This window comes from Selaginella moellendorffii, unplaced genomic scaffold, assembly GCF_000143415.4.
Source record: "Selaginella moellendorffii unplaced genomic scaffold, v1.0 SELMOscaffold_159, whole genome shotgun sequence".
NCBI classification, from domain to species: Eukaryota; Viridiplantae; Streptophyta; class Lycopodiopsida; order Selaginellales; family Selaginellaceae; genus Selaginella; species Selaginella moellendorffii.
The window spans coordinates 57,933-65,352 of NW_003314420.1; positions in this window are offsets into that span (position 1 = coordinate 57,933).

The window sequence follows — 7,420 nt, forward strand, 5'->3', positions numbered from 1 at the left end:
TTATGTATGGTGAATATAATTTATAGTACATGGGATGTAAGAAGTATTATTCACAAATGATATGCTTAATAAAATTATGAAACACAAAAGAATGTACTTATATATTTATATTTTTTTATTAATTAATATTATTATACATATATTAATTTTAAATATATAAGTTACTATTACCTATGAAACTCAATAATTTTACTAAGTAAGATGTTATGTATTTTAAAATTAGTACAAGAAAAAAATACCTTTATATTTTTATATTTATAATTTTATTAAACAATTTTAAATATATTACCATATACATAATATATTTAAGTTATTATCTAATTTGGTATATTTTGGATCTATGTTTATAAAAATATATTCATATTTATTATAATCTATATTTGTTTTCTGCTTTAGATTATGGCTTTGTTTAATAATTTAATTGTTTCGTAATTAAATAATTTAAATGAAAGTTTTTATAGTTTTATCTGTATATGATTGAAAATTCATTGGCTAGAGATAATATTCTAGAAAATTGTTACAAGTTTATATCTTTGTTAAAGCTTTTGAAGTCATAACTCCATAAGTTTTTACAATCTCAACTTCTACCATGATATCACCTATTTATAATCCTGATAAAGATTTTCATACTTATTCCTAACAAACTAGATATTATAAGCAACTAAAGTGAACAACTCAAAAGACGATCCATAGGGTTCAAATATAAAGGGAAAAGACCAATGAATAAAAGTGCACCCTCTTTTCCAATTGGTTAAGGGTTTTGGGATTCTTGGGGTTAAGCGTCCTTGGGTTTGAATAGTTTTAAGCTAGGTGACCTCCCAGGAAGTCCAAACTCAGGAGCTTACAGGCATTTAATTGGGAGCTATTCTATTTAATTGATAAGTTAATTTAGACTACTGTCTTGAATATTTTAAATTATTATTTTTTATTAAATATTCCTCCTTATTCTAAGTTTTTCTTTCTCAAGTATTTTGTATTGTCATCATTTAAATTTTATAGATGTTATCTTCTATATAAAAATTTACAAGATGTCTTACACACTCTTGATCTAAAAAATGTTCTGTATTATAGGTGTATTTATATTTATATTTTATTAATTATCTTCATAAATATTTTGTAAAGATAATATATCTATTGTTCTCAGTAGAGTTATTTTTCTCACAAATGTGACATATAATTTTACTCTATTTATAAACCACTAACTTTTATTCTTTCAAATACTTAATTTACCATATTGAACTAAGAAGGTCTTTTCCTTATATTTAGATAGGGATTGACATAATACAAATGCAGATGAAATCTAGAGCAAGATTAAAGAATTTATGTAAGCTATATGTTTTAACTATAGGAAATTAATTTATTCTGTCAATATTGAGACAAAATATGAAACTCATGTAAAGCTGCTGGTTGATTTAAGCAAGGTTATGAGCAAGAAGAATAATTAAAAATAAAAAAGCGTTTGCTATTTTTTTAGATAATATTATGAAATGGATTTGATATTTATATGTGTTTACCATATTAGATACCATGTCATATATGAGTGATGAATGGATAGTTTTATCATAAAGCATTAGAATAGGCTTGTCTTAATACAAACATTATATCTCTAATGTCATTATTATCTTTGGATTTATCTCTTTTTAAACACCTCCAATGTAGTGTGAATGATATCTTCATTGCATATTAATATAAACGTTGTGTTGCAAAAAACTATTATAAATTTTTAGATTTTGTGAATTTATATTTTTTCAATATATCTAGAACCATTCTCCATTACCTACTTATGAGGTTTAATATAAATGTGGTAGCAAGCTAGATTGATTTACTTATGTATGTTTTAAAATAAAAAACTAGACACATAATAGAAATTCTATTATTCTTTAGTAAATTATGAATGTTAAAGGCATCATTACAGTTCAGATAAAAAACATTTAACTCAGTATGCAATTAAAATTTAAATTTCTCGAAACTAACCTATTATTTTTTGGTAGTCTATAATTCTTATATAAACTCAATTTCTTTAAAGCATGGCAGAAATCTTGTGGATGTGTTGAGGGTTGTGCACCTTTTTATAAAGGCAATAAAAACATCAAGTTCAAATTTAATGATGATATAAAATGAGCTTATCTTCCTCAACACTTGCATTATTATCTATTTGCATTATTGTGCATTTCTTTGGAGATGAATAGTAGAAAATTTTAGATATATTTAACTTTGTATACAATCAAAATTTCTAACATTGTAAAATTAGAAAAGAAGATTTATTTTATCTTGGATATGCTATATCTCCCAGTGGAGCTGGGGTCTTTGCTAGTCCTTCTATATTTAAAAGAGCAAGGACAACATATTCCAATCTCATTTCAGATATAATAAGGATGGTTGGGATAGTGACACATGTGAAAAAATGGGTATGTGTTGCATTTCACAAGTTTTAGGTTTTGTATATTTTATGGAAGCATGAGCAGCAAATTGAGGCTCACACTCAGACCAGCAGGAGATGAATTTTGGACGAGTGAACAAATTTCTGCGGTGGTGATGAGTGTGGTGGTGAAGCATTCCTGAACAACACCAATTTCGAGAATTTCGATATGCACTGCACAGTACAGTAATATGGAGCATGGAGCATGTTTCTGAATGTAGTCTGAAACTCTCAACCTCAATCTCCTGATGAAAGGTACTAAATTGTGTGTCACATTGCAGGAAATAAGCTTGCATACTTTCAGAAGGTTTGTTCAGGACTCTCCAAGAATGAACATTGTCTCTTGGTACTTCTCAATTTTCTCCACCACAGACTTATCAACATTATCGTTCTCTACAAGAACGAATTCTGCTTTCACCTGTAAGTTGTTTCTTTTGAGTTTTCAGCAAGCCAATAGGACTTTCTAATGTCTGTAGACATTTTGCAGCTCCTGAGAGAAGTTCGCTGTCTGGCCTCCTTTCACCACATATGCAAGTGTTTCCTTCAAAACTTGCGAGACAGGTACTCTCCCAACTTATGCAATTTGTCAGATGCAAGTGATGTTTCTAAAGAGTGACTCTGCATTTTCTAGCATCCACTTGAGCACTACCCCAGAACGAGCATCAGGGACCAATGCAACACCCGTTTTGTGTAAACCACTTCCATTCCTTCTATTCCCTCGATTATCTTATATGCTCCTTAACCTTTTCTTTGCATCCCCAGGCAATTTGGAACTCTAAAGAAAATGATAGTCTAGAGCACATCGATGATTTAAGATATGCTTTAAGATGATTCCACGTCTTGACTCTCTACCTCTTATTTTAAAGACAAAGTACCTGGGCAACAACCAGACTTTTGTAGTCTTCAGACAATCTCTGCAAAGGTGGGCTGTTGATCCACTTTCTTATCCCAGGCAGCTTTGATGAGCTCACGCATACACTCAGTGCTTCTTTATGTGTGAGGTATGTGTCTCTCTGGTTTGTGTTCATCATTTCATCACGCATATTTTTGTAGGGCACCTTTGGCACCTTTGAGTGGTTTCCAATTGAAATAAGCTCCCTGGATCTTGGGAAGCATGTCAATCCTCCCTCTTGTCACATTGAAAGGCAAGCTATGTAAGTGAGTATCTAAATTGTTTTGGAAGATAAGTTCAACGGTAAATCCAATTGCCAATTCTATATCTTCAAAGCTAAACTTGTCTGAAAATTGTATGTCTTTGAATCCAATGTCCTATTCCAGCTTGAGTTACAGCTTTTGATTTATTCTCTGATCAGAAAATCCTCAAACGTGCCGCACCAGTGCCAGAATTGTGATTATGAAAGCAATGAGTGCTCCAATTCAAGTGTCCTCCCGCGCTCACACAGCAACAGATCTAATGTTCATCACAATTCTTGGTTGGTTTATGCGCTCAATGACACTGACTAACAGACCATTTCGGTATTTCTTTTAGAAGATTCCAAACTGCAATAGAAGCATTGCTACTGTAAGAACAAAAATATTATATTCTCTTGTGTTTTAAAGTTGCTGCTTAGGTCATGGGAACAGCAGCACCTACAATTTTCAAACTCAAAGTAGGAGCAAGTAACTAATTTTCCATTCTTGCCCTGTTTCTTCTTGTTTGTATTGCTTTTTAAAAGATTAAGCGAAACATTTTGTCAAGTATGCCTTGTAAGCCTGATTGGAAGCTTTGCTCAAGATGAAAAAGAAAACACTCTCTGGCACTGTCCAGCTTCCAGTGGAACTGTGGAAATGGATCAAGTTTCTCTATTCCTCATCTTATTGTGTCCCACTCATTGAATTGTGAGTGATTAGGAAGCTCTTTAAATTTATGATGACGAATTAAATATACAAAATATTAGAAATGCACTACTTCACTTTGGTACTTTGGAATGATCCTGGTGAAAAACTTTGAGGCTTGCAAAAGTGAACAGTCAGAAGCAATCACATGTGGAAGCAATGTTTTAAAACTGATTACATGATCCTTGCATGTTTATGGTCTAGAAATCTACCCCTTGTCCCAGTTGTCCATTTTGATTCTCTGGAGGGTGAGAGCATGCAGGAGCTGGAAGACTACGCCGTTCAAAAGGCCGAGGAGACCACGGCTGCCACTTACAAAGCTCTCAATCTAATGAAGAGATCACTTCCGTCATTCATGAGCATCATCAGATCTCTCACACTCACAATACTGTTATAGACATTGATCATGAACTTTAGCTGAGTCAATGACACTTTCTATCTTGATTTCTCTTAGCCATTATTTTTGAAAGTTTCATTGGATTCCATGGTGAGAAACTGCTCGGCAGTCTTGGAGGCCTTTTTTCGAGGACCAGACTCATAACAGAACAGGACCAATACTTTCTCTAGGTGATTCATTCAAGAGAAAAGCCTATCATATGGCACAAAGAGCCACTTTGGGATTGAACTAGAGTAACTCCAGAGGTGTGACTTGTCACACAGCTTCCCTGCTGACTCATTGTTCATTGCCGGGTCACATCATCTCCAAAGCCTCACCTTCTGTCACCTTGTTTTTGGTGGCTATAACTTGGATATGTCCTCACTGCTCCTCTCGAGGCATGGCATAACAGCATTTTTCTGGACCCAACCTGTAGCGTTGCTGGTTCCAACAGAGAACTCTCTAGGATTAGATAATGTCTCCTAGGTTTCCAATCCTTCTCCCGCTGAGTAGCAGGCTTCCAGATTGAATGAGCAGTAAAACTTGTTTAGAACTTCCTCCCATTACTCAACCCTGAGATACTCTTTGATCCTGGGAGCTGCCGTGACCACATACTTCTTCCCCAAAGAAAAGAATGATGTGAAAGTAGGGCTTTGCAAAGGAACTCTACTGTGGAAGCATTGAGAGGATAAAAACCAGCACCTCATGGCTAAATCTGCATGGTATCATTAGATACCATGTTCTTCCCCACTGAGAACATGACCACATGGCAAGTGCTCGACCTCAAGCACGAACCTGCCATTTGAAACAGGTTCTTTAGCCCAGCATTCATGCTCCTAGCTGCATTCCTAGCTTTCTTACTGCTTAGATTCCTGGTCATGCTGTTGTCATTCATGCTTTTCTCTAACTGTCAAAAATATTTTCTACAGTAAGAACCTGATACTTTTGGCAGTATGTCACAGACCGATTGTGCTCCATAGAAGGTGCAAGTCCTCCATCCAGGCAAAACTTCCTTAAGGATCCAGGGCTATTGGAATTGTGTACTAGGTTTCTTTCTTTTCTTTGCCAAACTAGCCTCACCAAAAGCTCTAAAGCTATTTTTAATGTGAAGCCCAGCAAATGTCCAGATAAGGAAAGAGAGGTGATATAAGCATAAAGCTAAACTAGGCTTTTGAGTCCAGTCGTCATCTTGTACAGCCCTTGAGGCCACCTTCTTTAACTTTGCAGCGGAAGTGTTTTTGAGCCATGCTGTGCTAGAGTTTATTCTTCCAATCTTATCAACTTTCTCAAAAGTATTCATGGGACCCTCTAGCCTGGTGCATCTCTTACTTCGAGACCCCACCTTTTTTTTCAGAATTAGAGGTAAACTCACCAAAGGCTTGGAAGTGTCCACTATTTCTTGTGGAGATTATTCATCAAATTCCACCCAAGGCTTCAAGGCTTTGCTTCAGTCAAAGCTAAGCTATGACAATCTAAAAACGTTAAATCTATTAACCACTTAAGTAACACAAGTTCAGGAAATAAATTAGAACTTAAAAAAACAAATATTAATTCACTGAATCATTAAAGTATATTTTTATTTCAGAAAACTAATTTACATTTACAGATTTCTATATCTACTTCCTAGCAGAGATGGGATCCCTGGTTTATTTTTTCTGCTGGAATTCCTGCTATTCTTTTTTTCATTTATTTATAAATAATTACAAATTAAAAGCAAATTAATTATTTATAAACTTGATTTCTCTTATAAAAGGCTTTGTGATTACTATTACTCTTATAGATTTTATAGAAGCTCATGATAAATCTTATAATATAAACCAATTTATTCTATATTGCACTATTATCTATAACTTTTCTATCCAAGTAAAGTGTTTTCAAAGACTTATTTTTATCCAGGCCAGTGGAGCTGGATTCCTTGCTAGTATTTCATTTATTTGTGTGTGTCTTTGAGACAGATTGACAAGACTGGATATTTCTTGAACATCTTTCTGTACCAATATGAAGTGTAATTCTATTTAGTCTAGTGTAGCTATTCCTTGCTAGTAAACAATAAATTGAGAATAATTTAAAGAATATTCTTTACCCATGTGTAGTTACACCACAAAATGATGAGGAGTTGGTTTTTGATTATAGCCCTGTTCCTTCAATAGCAGAATCCATTTATAAGGTTAAGATTCTAGTGAATAAAGAGCCAGTTGACCAAGTACCACTTGAGATAGTTAATGTTAGGTGTCAGCTTTGACCATATGGTCAACATCAGTCAGAGAGAGGCTCAAGGATATATTAAGGCATGTTAGGGTAAAGGACTTAACCTACCCTAGGGCTCATAGTGGAGCGGTAGCGTAGTGTAAGTGACTAATTTTTCCATTCTACTTTAGTCACTTAATCACACCTCCAAGCATTTGGAAGAGTCTCACTCACAACCTCCATAAGTCCTATTTCAGACTTGGGCTTGCTAGCCCCGAGAATGGCATCCATGCCACTCATCTTTTGCACTTGTTCCAAGTGCTCCATATGTCTAGTCCCAAGACCGACACCCAAAGGTACCACTGACATATCTGCCCGTTTCACTAAGGCCATGCCCATTCACCTTTGCCGCACTGGTGGTCCAATACCACTTGTGTCACAATCCCGTCTCTCCAAGACTGGGCCGTCCGTCCACGAGTGGTTATCCCATATCCACTCCTTAGCATCTTTGGAATGCCCACAGACATGGGGAATAGCCTTCCCCAACATCCCTTTGTCAGTTCCTACCAAGTCCCTTTTCTGTCCATGGCCATGTTCGCCAA